The following is a 14373-nucleotide window of genomic DNA, read 5'->3' as shown; positions in this document are numbered from 1 at the left end:
GGATATCCATCACATAAAAGGTACTCTTGAATACCTGTGGTCCAATCTTAACTGGCAACTCAACTTCGCCACAAACAGCTCGCTTAGAGCCATCAAAAGCCCTCACAACTAAATTACTTAGCCTCAGGGTGGCGTCATCGCAATCCAACTTCGTTAAGGCTTTCTTTGGAAGAACATTCAGAGAAGAGTCTATATCAACCAAGACATGGGAAAGCACCGTCCCTTTGCATTCCATTGTGATATGCAAGGCTTTGTTGTGATTCCTGCCCTCAGACGTCAGGTCATAATCGGTGAAACCTAGCGCATGGCTAGTGTGTACATTCGAAACTACCGACTCTAGCTGGTCAACAGTTATCTCTGGTGGAACATAGGCCATATTTAGTACTTTCAACAAGGCTGCTCTGTACGCCTCAGAGCACATCAATAGTGAGAGAATGGAGATCTTTGAGGGTGTCTGATTTAGCTGGTCGACTACCTTGTAGTCACTTTTCTTGATAATCCTCATAAACTCATCCACTTCCTTCTCGAATGCGGTCTTAGGAGGAGCTTCCTCGGTAGTAACCTCTTCGATGGATACCTGTTTTCCTTTAGCCTTGGCAGCTGCCTCAGCTTCAGCATTTGTGCGCAATGTTGATGGTGCAAATAGGCGTCCACTGCGAGTGAAGCCACCAACTCCTCCAACATTGTCTACAGCGGAGCTACCAATGTCAAAGTCTTCTTCATTAACTTTCTACCCCTGGCAGTAGATATCAGCCCCATAGTGCCACGGGACAGCACTGTCTTTCTCATACGGAACAGGTCCTGGTACCGTGATGGTGACCGGACCAATCAAAGTCGGTTGAGGGTTGTCAGAGTAAATTGGTGCTGGACTTTCTGGGAAATATATTGTCATCGGAGCGGGTCTCTCGGGAACATATATTTCTTCAGGAGTGAAATAAAATGTTACTGTCGACACATCATTCTTCACTGGACGAGTCTGATCGAACTGAAGACAACCTTCATCCATCAGTTGCTGAATACCCTTTCTCAAACTGTCACATCCGTTCTCGGCAGCTTGACAATTTCCGCACTCTTTCCCACAGCCCGGGAAAATCTGTCCTTTCAAAAGTCGGTCTTTAACTACCGATAGCGAAGTTTTCACTTTAGCCACATCAGAAACCAAATTCAAAGTTTCCCCACTATCAACAGCATTAATCCTCTTCTCGCCGTGAGCTGGCATCGGGTTTTGGATAATATTAGGCACCGGAGAAAAATTGATGGCCTGGGCATCTCTCAAATCTTGTACCTTTAGCTGGAGAGCCTTGCAATTATCTGTAGTATGGCCAGGTGCATTGGAGTGAAAAGTACATCTGGCGTTGACATCATAACCTCTAGGCAGATTGTTGGGATCGACCGGTGGGGCCAGAGTTCTCAACGTAACCAGATTCATGTCAATCAGCTTGGGAAGTAATACAGAATAAGGCATTAGGGTTGGCTCAATGGCCCGGTCCGCCTGTCTTGGACGTTGTTGATAGTGTCTCTGCTGACCCGAATTACCTCCTTGTTGTTGATTGTTGTACCTGGGTTGCTGTTGCGGATGATACTGCGGTTAAGGAACAGGTGTTAGAATAGTGACTGCGGCCACTTGATCTTGATAATAATTAGGGCGTCCTCTGCCCCTGCCTCTGCCGGCATATACAACGCTCGTCTCACCTTCTCTTCTTCGCTGACCGTTATCAGCAAACGGTTTCTTGGGAACTGATGAGTTGGAAGCACTTTTGTCTTGAATTCGGCCCATCTTCAACAAACTCTCGATCCTTTCTCCAGCAATCACTATCTCTGCAAAGCTGATTGACGGGCAAGCAGCCAATCTCTCGATATAATTGCCTTGAAGAGTGTTCATGAACATGTCCTCCATCTCCCTTTCAGACATAGGGGGTTGGACGGACGCAGCAATCTGTCTCCAACGCTGAGCATATTCTCTAAAGGTCTCCTTGGCAGTCTGAGACATTCCTTGCAACAAGGTCCGATTTGGAGCCATGTCCAAGTTGTATTGATATTGCTTGATAAAAGCCTCTGCCAAGTCTTTCCAGCTCTTGATGGTAGTGCGAGACAAATGAGAATACCATTCACGAGAAGCTCCAGTTAAACTGTCTACAAAATAGTACATCCATAGCTTTTCATCTTCCGTGTAAGCTCCCAACCTTCCCAAATAAGATTGGAGATGAGTGCGTGGGCAAGAAGCCCCGTTGTATTTCTCAAAAGTAGGGGGTTTGAACTTGTGAGGGATCCTTACTCCCTGAACCAGACCAAGATTGGTGACATCGAAACCTAAGGAATTTTGAGACTCCAAAGATTTGAGCTTCTCAGCAAGCTCATCCATACGGCGAGTGGTCTCGTGAGCTTCGTCGTGCACAGAGAATTGATCATACTGATAATCTTCAGTAACGGGGCGCCCGTTAATCCGAATTCCTTGATTCACATTGTACCTTCCGCCAATACCATTTCCGACATTCCCCGTGTTGCCAACATCACCCGGGTTTTCATCAGCATTTGCGTTACCCGCGTTACCAGTGTTCACAGGGTTACCAGCGTTCCCCTCAGCATTTGGTATCTCTACCTCTGGATCGGGCCTCGGTTGCTCAACCAATTCCCTCAGCTTTTCCTGGCCTTCTGCCATACCAGTCATCAGTGTCATGAACCGATCCATCCTTTCACGCATATCAGCCAGTTCTTTCTGTATCTGGTCCATTGCTAGTCGTGGACGGTTTTCCTTTGTCGGGTACCTGTGAACTCGCTTAGGACCAATAACTGCCTGAAACAGGGAACAAGCATTAGACACTGCGGTGACACCTGCAAAACAAACAAGGGTTAGTATGCATGGTATGCGATGCACTGCTTATTCAATTTTAAGCCCCCCCCCCTAAAAAGGGAATACCCTGCAAATGAATAAGCATGAGATGTTGGATGCAAATATGCGAATGATGTTATGCAATGCAATGGCATGTCAATCAGAATTGCTGGATCCGCTTGAACATCTGTCAGGTTGCACTGCCTGGAGAGAAATTAAGAGGATCAAGCAAAGCACACCAAACAAAGGTCATGGGATGGATCATGTTATCCTTAATATCAACCATCCATTTTGGTGGATTATGGTTTACACTTTATCAACACCCAAGTTTCATTGATATTAAGGATACCTGAACGGATCGACCATGAATCAAGGGTTTGTTGTAAGTCACGAGCATGGAGTTTAGGTTAAGAACCACCCAAAGGGAGTGTACTAAAGTTTAAACCTGCCAAACATGTTCTACAAAAGGGTTCCCATAGTCATAATCCCATCTTTCGGATATTATCGGAGGAACGACTACTCGTATTCCAAAAATATTCTTAAGAGAGACTCTTATGAGTGTAGTATCGCGTAACAATCGTATCAAATCTTAAACTTGAACGACTTTCGCACTACATCCTACGAATAGGCCAAGATGGGTTTGGTAAACTAAGGTCCTTGGCTTCTAAGGTCTATATTGGAAAAAGTAATGTCTAACCACAACTTACTTGTGTGACATTATTGATCTCAACATGACCTCCACCAAGTGAATGGGCTTGCAAGTCAACTTGCTAAGGAATAACTCCACACAAGTCAACAAGACTATGCCATTCTCCTATCTTAATTGCACTCGAGTTCGGGTATAGAACTCATCTCTCAAACAGAACCAACAGATACGGCAGTCATATGTACACAATGCAATAAAGTAGGTAAATGCTGAAAGATAAATAACTGTACAAAAGAATAAACACCCAATAAACAAACAACCTACAAAAGCTAGGAGGGACTCACTTAGGGAAAGTCTTTCCCCAGCAGAGTCGCCAGATGTCGCAACCTGAAAAATGGAATGCAAAAAAAAACAACCGGCGAAGAAAGACAGGAGAGTCGCCACCGTGCGTTATTTATCCCAAAGGAGGGAAAGGAAACACTCGAAGTAAACCTGGAAAAAGGAAAGGACAAGACAGGGTCTCGCAACCAAATCTTGGGTTCGGGAGTCGATTATGCGAAGGGAAGGTATTAGCACCCCTACGCATCTGTAGTACTCTACGGGATCCACTTTCGTAGTTCTTGTCTAAAGGGTGTTGGTTTATCTAATGTGTTATTTACTAAAAAAAAGGGTCAAGGGAAAATGACTCGCACGGATGTCGCATCCACTGCATATGTATCTCATCTGAATATGAGAATCAGAGTCTTCGTAGCTCGGCTACCTAGGGGTTAAGGGTAATTGTGCTCGCTAAGACATCGCGTCTTATGCCTACGTATCTCATATGGAATGAGAATCAGAGCAAGCCGTAGTTCGGCTAACTACGGGGTTATGGATTGGGTTTTGGACGAACGACGTTACTACGCAATCTACCGGATGCTCGACCTTTGGAGACTTACTCGCCTGTAGTAGAAGGAGTTAACGTGTTAGGAGAAGAAAAATTAATGGGTTTGTAGGGTTAGGGATGCTCATGCAAAAGGAGTCCTGGACGAAGGAACCTGTAAAAAAAATATAAATACACAAAAACATTGCCTCCTATCGAGGTCTTCCAGCTAGGAAAGCAGTAAAATGCGGGAAAAATGTAAAAGGTACCACGCGGATAAAGATCCGAAGTAACAGCAATTAGAGGAATGGGAAACCCAGGGATCCTTCCAAGCTAACACCATCAAAGAAAGTGAGTCAGTACAGGTAATCGGAATGAAACCTCCAGGTGGTATCCCACAAATAAAGTGGAACACCAGGCAAGTCATCTCTGCAAGAGTCAGGTGAGCCCTCACAAAAACTCAACAAAAGGGTTAGTGAAACACGATAAGCATTTTTTTCATGGATAACAATATGGTTTCAGAAACCTCAAACCCTGTGGCATACGCTTCAGAAATCATGTGATTAAACATTCAAGGCATAGGTTTCACCCATTCATGCATATGCGAAACCTAACGATATCCACACTTCCAAATTCAAACATAATACATCACACATTTAGAACATTCAAATTGAAGGCGTAAAATAATGGGAATAGGGCAAACCTGATTGGAGAGCTTGATTGAAATTGAGTTGCACCCGTGAGGTTTACAAAACAATCTTTAGGGTTTATGTGAGGCAGAGGTGATTCTGTGCAGTTGAGTTTCCTTCAGGGTTTGGAGGCTGCTCTGAGTTCTCTGTCAGGTTTCTCTCCAGGTTTTGTCCAGGGTTTTGTTCCAAAGAAACCTCAGAGTGTTTTTGCTTCTCTTCCTTTTTCTGTGTGTTTTGTTTCAATGAAACTCTAGTATTTATAAGCTAATATTGGTAGCTTAGTGGGCTTTTGAGAGAGGTCCAAGTCTGAGATTTTTTCTTTTATTTATTTATTTATTTTTTTTTTATTTATTTAATTATTTATTTATTTAATTAATTTTTTTTTTCGTTTTTTTTTAATAAAGTTTCTTGGATCTGATTCTGATTGACATGATGAAATGCAATATGAAATGTTAAATGACCTAAAAATGAATGCATGAATGAGGGGGGCAAATTTTGGGGTGTTACACAAAGAATGCACAATATATCAACTTGAAGAGCAAGACATCAAATAAAGATAGCCACATCCAAGCTTAGCAACTCCATGATCTTCTTCAAATTTGCCCGTGTAACAGATGAATTCCATAATGCCATAAGTCACAGGTTCAAAATAACAGCTTCACAATGATCATGTTGCAAATGAACTCAAATGGATCTTCAATGATGTATCAGATGAAGTTTCAAATTACAAGCACTTGGTTACATGATAGTTGGCATTGGCCAAGTCCTTTGCATAGGGAGCGTTGCCTAAATTCTAAGTCCAATTGTCTCAGATCAAACCAACAGTCCACACAAGATGTTTTTTAGGTTTTTTTTGTTCTTATTATGTACATTAATGGTCAAAGACCAAACAACCAAACACAATATACACAAACAAAATATATCACACAAATATGATCCAAGTGGACAAAGTAAAAATGACATTAACATAAACAATTAAAATGGTATGAATAATGGAAACGGAATAAGGCTTAAAAAATAAAGTGCATTCAAGTAAATGACTTGAAATTAAATGTTAGTTTTTAATGAGTTAGAAGTTAGTATTGCTTTTGCTTTTTTTATTTTTTAAGTCATTCTTTGGAGAACACTCAACCCACTTATCACAAGTATGGATCCTTAAACCAAGACATCTTCCAAAGGAAGGAAAAAAGGCTAAGTTGCCATACAATACCATGAAAGAGGGGAGACTTACAATCTCACTAACTAGAATGCTATGCCTTTTGTGTCAAAATTTAGCGCTATGTTAAGCAATCGTAATTGGAGTTATGTAGAAGTCACAACTATTTGAGATCGGGCAATAGAATTTTGGTGTTAATGCATGTTAGAGACATAGTATAATGGACTATGCTCATGAAACATACCACATACAAAAAGATTATGCAAAAGTGGTGGCCTAATCTCATCCATACTTATGTTGATTTTGCAATCAACTAGCCTTAGGATGTAGAGATATCATAGGTCCATGACATGAATGCATAAAGAAGGGGAATGAGATAAAGAGGGAGGAAAGATAGATCAAACTCAAATTGGGCAAAGGAGAATTTTTACCAAATTAAGATCATTCATTCATTTTGGGATATGGAATGTACATTCCATCAAACCCCTAAATCCAATTATCTTAACCTAGCAAAGTCAAATCAACCTTGACCAAGGCCCAACAACACAAGTCAAACTTACAAAGTCAATCAAAATGGCTCAACATAATTATTTGGCATTTATTTAATTTAAAAATACTAAAAATAATGCATTAAATTAAATATGGTTGGTCAATTTCCTAAAACCTCATCAAAACACCAAAGAAATGGCCATGAGATTTATCATAGGCCAAACAAGGTCAAAGGACCTTGGAGAAAAAATTTCAGAATTTTTGGAAACTTAAAAGTATTTTAAAACAATTAAAAATAAACACAAAATCAATTAAATCATGAAAAATATTAATAATGATCCAAAAAATAATTTTAATTCAAAATATGAAAGAGGATTTTATTTAAAAATTTTTGGTGAAACTCTCATATTTTTTGGATCAATATTAAAATTAATATGAATTAATGAAAATCAAAGAAATAAAATGAAAATCAGAAAATACAAAAAAACGTGGACCACTTGATCTTCCTCATTAATTGAGGTGGCAGATCAAGTGGACACAAATGCGCGTTCCATGATGGAACTCAGCCAGGGCACCACACAACTGGTCATCCAAACCAACGTTTGTGATTAAAACATTTTAAACTGGATCAATGGTTCATGACCATGCCACATCATTGCCGTCGGTCGTCTTCTCAGGCGACCTTGGCCGGACTGGTCCAATCATTACCATGACATAAATGAAAAAGGAGGACATGATCTGAAAGAAAAAATGGCGTAGAGCACGAATCTGACCTCAATTTTAACTAACTCCAAATATATAAAAATATATGAGGAGTTGAATTTTGAGGTGTGTCAACTGAGTTGCTTCGATTTGACCTCAAAGCAACTCAATCTTCTTGCCTACACTGGTAGGACTTCAGAGAACCAAAGATCCAAGAGAATTGATGATAATTGAGTGAGAATCGAAGAGAAGAAAAAATCTAGAAAATACCTTCAATGCTGTGCAGAACTTAATCTCTCTTGCTTCAATTCTTGTTTGATCTTGCGCCAATAGCTTGCAGAAGTGGATTAGGAATGGTAAGAAGCTTTGGATCCTGGAGTTTTTGAATCACCAAACAGTGAGATTCAAACTCAATTTTCAAGTGAAAATTATCAGGTTTTCCTTTGAATTGTGAGGGATTGAAGAGTAAAGGCAAAGTTGGCGCGCAAGGATCCCTTGAAATGAGCTCAGAGGGTCTCTATTTATAGCAAATTCAAGTGTTATTTGCACACTTGCAATTTCTTCCAAATTTGGCAATGTCGTGTTCAAGCTTGCATGGGCGTGTACAGGCCCATGAAGCAATGCACTAAGATCCAAAACCAACTGAAATGAGGTCTGAATCAAGCTTGATTGGCAAGGCAATGTGAAATGATCATTTGAAGTTTTGATTTTGCCAATTGATGCAGGCCTCTTAACACCATGTGCAGCCCTAACAAACTTGATCCAAAATGAATGAATTAGGACTCTTTGGAAAGATTAGATCAAGAGGAACAACTCTTATATTGAACACTTTTCCATTTGGAACTTGTATAATGGTGAAGTTTGAGGTGGAAGTTTGGAAATTTCAACATGTTGTAAAATTTTCTAAGTGTCAAGCCATATACTTCAATGTTCCACCTTACTAAACTTTTTATGTGAGCTCCAAATGAGAAACGTGCCTTCATCAAAGTTGTAGCTATTTCAAATACCTTCAAAATGGTCACCAATTTGACATCATTTGGATTTAGAATGCGAGAGGTATGCATTTTTGAAGTTGAGGAAAATCACTTGTTCAATGGTATTGGTCCAAAATGACCTATAATGTATCCTCATATCACATGCTCATAAAGGTTGATTCAACTCTCACTCCAAACATCAAAGTTTGAGTAGACATCTTGAATTTAATTGTGCAACTTGTAAATCTTTAATCTCATACAAATTGAGCAAGTTATGGCCTTGGGAAGTTGACTTTCAAATTAGGGTTTAGACAAAATGACCTATAATGTTTCAACATAGAATATGACTTTCCAAGAAAAATTAGCTCTAGACCTCAACATGAAAGTTGTTTGTAATGTCATTTAGATTAACTTTTATCTTGTAATCATTTTCATATGGTGCAAAGTTTAGGAGACATGGTCTAGGGAGACCCAGTTTTGATCAGATGAATTCATCTGGCCAACCACCATCAACCAACTTGCTAACTTTCAATTCTCTTGACTTTTTAGGCTCATGGTAGATCATATATGCATAAGATGATGAATTTTTAAGTTCCCCTTGAGAAATTTGATCAATTGCTGAAGAAGCTTGTTGAAGAAGTTACTCAAGATACCCAGACAAACTAGGGTTTCCAAGGCAAACCAACTCCAAAATCTTGAAGAAATATTGATCAAAATAACATGCAAAGATCATTGGGACTCATATGTGATTCTTAGAGACATTGTGGATCATTCCTTGGTTGTGCTCTTAGCTATGAGGGTCTCAAACCCTAGATGTGAACTTGATAAATCAATGGTCATCATGCCCTTCCTACAAAAGAGTTAGGAAAATAACAAAGACATATTTTTGGTATTTTGGTTAGTGAAATGATAATATACAAGTATGATACAATCACATGGTGCTTGGTGATCTCTCCCAAAACAAACCCAATGAAAGAGGGGTAAGGAGGATGCCAAGGTATGATCCCAATGCTAATGCATATGATGAAATTGCATGAGGGATCTTAGGGTCAAAATTGGGGTCTCACAGCTTCCCCTATTTAAGGACATTCTAACCGAGGAGACGATGGTTAAAATCTTCATATCGACTCAGTTGAATGGGCTTAAAAACACAACATATAGGAACAAATTTTGGTCCCTAAGAGACCTCATGATGCATATGATATGAATGTAAAAGCAAATTCTCTGTGGGGAAATGTTGCCACAAAGGAAAAGAAATTAGAGCGACCGAAAGTCCGCAGGAGCACAACGCATTCTGTAAGGAAAGCTTATCAGGGAGACAGAGACTCTGAGGGGATAAAAGGATTATGCGTAGGCGGGGCTACGACTTAAAAACTGCTGGGGGACCAGAGGAATTCCATCAGGGGAAACAAAACATCTTGCAGGGGAAACAAGTAGATCAGGATAAAACTGAAGTACTTGAATCATGCAGGAAAAGCGATTTCACTGAGGAAATGCACACTCAACTCAACTGGGGAAGAAATAGACTTCAGCACAGGAGGAGCAGAAACTTATTATCCACTACCGGTTACTGGGTAAGGAGATAATAAAGATCTGACAGAGAGTACATCCGTCATCAGCTAAGATGAACATATCAAGGATGACTCGCTGGGAACCGCCAAGAGGGAGTATTCATTATCGGTTACTGGGTAAGAATAGCCTTGCTGCGGAAAACTTCAGAAATAGGATTTACAACTACCAGTTATTGGGAAGAAGACCAAAGATGAGAATATCCGTCACTAGTTAAGGTGAACATATCAAGGATAGACTGAAAGGAAAGAAAATCTGTCGTCGGTTAAGATGAACATATCAAGGATAGACTTGCCTGGGGATGCCAAGGAGGATATCCGTCATCGGTTAGGATGAACATATCAAGGATAAACCAACTAAACAAAAAGTAGGAATTACATCGATCGAATGCTGGATAGAATACCATCAAAGAGAAAATCTGTCGTCGGTTAAGATGAATATATCAAGGATAGACTTGCCTGGGGATGCCAAGGAGGATATCCGTCATCGGTTAGGATGAACATATCAAGGATAAACCAACTGAACAAAAAGTAGGAATTACATCTATCGAATGCTGGATAGAATACCATCAAAGAGAAAATCCGTCATCGGTTAGGATGAACATATCAAGGATAGACTCTGGGAGGAGAGAAATAAGAATTATATCTATCAGTTACTGGATAGAATACCGAAGGAGAGAATATCCATCACTGGTTAAAGTGAACATTTCAAGGATAAACTCTGCAAGGGGAAAGAAAAGTAGGATTTACAACTACCGGTTACTGGGCAGAAGACCGCAAAGAGAAGGAAATATGTCATCGGTTAGGATGAACATATCAAGGATTAACTCTCTGGGGAACAAAATAAGGATTACAACTACTTTTTTACTGGGTAGAATACCAAAGATGAGAGTATCCGTCATCGGTTAGGATGAACATATCAAGGATAAACTCAAACAGGGGAAGAAAATATCTGTGATCGGTTAGGATGAACATATCAAGGATATACTTCCTGGGGAAACATAAAAAATGAGTCCGCTGGGGACTCCACTGGGGAGAAAACAGGGGTACTTTTGCCGGGTATTGGGAAAGAAGTAACAAACTGCAAACTGAGGAATATTACCAGTTACTGGGTAATAAACTCTCAAGGGACCCAAAGCATCTATCTAGGTAAGATCTAGAGAGAAACGGTCAATCAAGACTCAACCCCATGAGGATATAACTCAAGAGGAGTGGTTTCATCCAGATAATCAACTAGGGAGGAAACTGAAATAACAATCATCCACGAGGAAATAACTCAGCGGGGAAAGGAGAAAGGTTAAAGTCTTTCTGCTTAAGGGGCTGACACTCTAAAATTGAGGGAGGACAGACACCAAACTTGTATGGGGATAAGGTACCGCCATAACAATGAATAAAAATCACAAGAATGAGTCAACAAATGTGATGATGCAACCATGAAGTTGTATGAGTGTATATGTATATGTATATGTATATGTATATGTATATGTATATTTATATGTATATGTATATATGATGATTATGCTGACAAAATGATCGCAAAAGATACAAGGGTGTCGTAGAATTGAATCATCAATACAATTCTCGGTCAATCCACAAAAGAGAGAAATAACAGTTGGAGAAAAGAGAGATCAACATCCCAAAGGCTCAAACCTAGCCGGGGAAAGAGGCGATCTGCTGAGGAAAACTGTTATCGAGTCTGCGGGGAATTTTAGGTTAACACCGTATTAAATGGGAGACAACCCTGCAGGAGAAAAAACGCAGATAGCTGCTCAGGAACCAGGAGGAGACTCTGACTGGGAGCAAATCCGATGGCGACTGATGAGGAAACCATCATTATGCCGAAATCAAAAAAATTACCGTAACGAAATATCCACACTCAGCTGGGAATAATTATAAACTCGGTCTGGGAAGAAACACTTCGCATGGGGCTAATCAACCAACTCGACTGGCTACCTTATTAGGGAATAGCGAACAATCAATCGTCTAGAGAAATCAACAAACGTCGAGAGTTAAATAATGTTGTCGAGGATGAAAGAGAAATTGTGTCTACTGCTTGGGGAGAACCAATATTGCTCCACATTTAGGGCTTACTGCTTTCGAACCATTGTTGATATTCCTTTTAAATGAAATTGATTATTTAAAATTAATACTTTTATATGTTTAAGAAAACGTGTTTTGATTAAAACGTTAATTTTCAAAAATGATCATCATAATAAAATTTAAAACTATTTGGCTGAAATGAATAAGAGTAGAAACAATTGGATAAAAGCTCAACTTTATTTAATAGAATGGTAGTCTGTAAATGACAAGACTCCATAGATCTTTACAAAGTTGAAAATGGTAATTTTCATGGAAAAGGGTTACATTGAATACAAATTACCACTAATCCTTCCACCCACTCTTGATATCCACTGTGCTCTTGGCCGCTACTGGGGATGATGGATCATCATCGACCGTTGTGCTCAACAAAGTCTCCAAATCTGAAGATCAGCAGGATGCAGTTACTTGCCATAATCCCTAATTTTTTGTATAAATTTCCCTAAGATGGGGTACTCAATTTGTCGGGATAATTCTTTTCTGTTTTATGCCTCTAATTTTTTCCTGGATCGCCCTTTCAGGTTTTCAATCCACCGAGACGCTCATTTTTTCCTAAGCCGCCCTTTCGGGTTTTCAACTTAGCGAGCTATTCTTTTCTTTTTAGGCAAAGTATTTCTTGACTGCATCTACGTTCACAAGACAAGTGAACTCTTCACCATCCATAGTTGTAAGAATCAAAGCACCGCCTGAAAAGGCTCTCTTCACAACATATGGGCCTTCGTAATTAGGAGTCCATTTTCCCCTAGAATCTTTCTTGAAAGATAGGATCTTCTTGAGCACAAGGTCACCTTCTCTAAACACACGAGGTCTGACCTTCTTATCAAAATCTTTCTTCATTCTCTGCTGCTATAACTAACCATGACACATGGAAGTTAATCTCTTCTCTTCAATCAAACTCAACTGATCGAACCTGGTTTGACACCATTCAGCCTCAGTCAACTTGGCTTCCATGAGCGCACACAATGAGGGGATCTCAACCTCTACAGGGAGTACTGCTTCCATACCATATACTAGAGAGAAAGGGGTAGCCCCTGTTGAAGTGCGGATGGATATACGATAACCGTGCAAATCAAATGGGAGCATCTCATGCCAATCCTTATATGTTATGACCATCTTCTAAATAATCTTCTTGATGTTCTTGTTTGCAGCTTCAACAACCCCATTCATCTTAGGTCTGTAGGGAGAAGAATTATGATGTGCAATCTTAAAGCTTTTGCAAAGAGCTTACACCATATTTTTATTCAAGCTCGATCCATTATCAGTAATGATCTTACTTGGCACACCATAACGGCATATAATCTGATTCTTGATAAACCTTACAACAACTTGCTTGGTTACATTCGCATACGATGCCGCTTCAACCCATTTTGTGAAGTAATCAATTGCCACTAAAATGAAACGATGTTCATTCAAAGCTTTGGGCTCAATCATGCCAATCATATCAATTCCCCACACGGAGAAGTGCCATGGGGAGGAAATGACGTTCAACAGTATCGGAGGAACATAAATCTTATCCTCATATATTTGACACTTATGGCATTTCTTCACAAACTTGCAAGAGTCAGATTCCATTGTCAGTCAATAGTAACCTGCTCACAACATCTTCTTCGCCATTGCATGTCCATTGGAATGAGTACCAAAGGAACCTTCGTGGACTTCAGTCATCAATAGGTCTACTTCGTGTCTATCCACGCATCTGAGCAAAACCATATCGAAGTTTCTCTTATATAATACCTCACCATTCAGGTAGAAATTGCCGGCTAATCTTCTCAAAGTCTTCTTATCTTTTAAAGATGCCCCAGACGGGTAAATCTGACTTTGGAGGAAACACTTGATGTCGTAATACCACGGCTTCTCGTCTTTGACCTCTTCAACAACAAACACGTGAGTTGGCCTATCAAGACGCATCACAATCAAATTGGGAACCTCAATCCAATACTTCACTATAATCATGGAAGCCAGCGTTGCAAGAGCATCTGCCATCCGGTTTTCATCTCGAGGGATATGATGAAACTAAACCTTTGTAAATAAAGTTGAAATCCTCCTCGCATAATCTCTATATGGTATTAAATCGGGTTGATTCGTCTCCCATTTACCTTTGATCTGATTCACCACCAAAGCTGAATCTACAAAGACATTTAAATGCTTGATTCTGAGATTAATGGCCTCTTCAAGCCCTATAATGCAAGCTTCATATTTTGCCATATTATTTGTACACTTGAAATTTAATCTAGCTGTAAACGGAAAATGAGTGCCTTGAGGAGTAATAATCACTGCCCCAATGCCATTACCATACTGATTAACAGCTCCATCGAATACCACGCCCCAACAGGAACCAGGTTCTGGCCCTTCTTCAAGCAATG

This window comes from Lathyrus oleraceus, chromosome 5 (genome assembly GCF_024323335.1).
Source record: "Lathyrus oleraceus cultivar Zhongwan6 chromosome 5, CAAS_Psat_ZW6_1.0, whole genome shotgun sequence".
In the NCBI taxonomy this organism is placed as follows: Eukaryota; Viridiplantae; Streptophyta; class Magnoliopsida; order Fabales; family Fabaceae; genus Lathyrus; species Lathyrus oleraceus.
Note: the sequence above shows the minus strand (reverse complement) of the source record.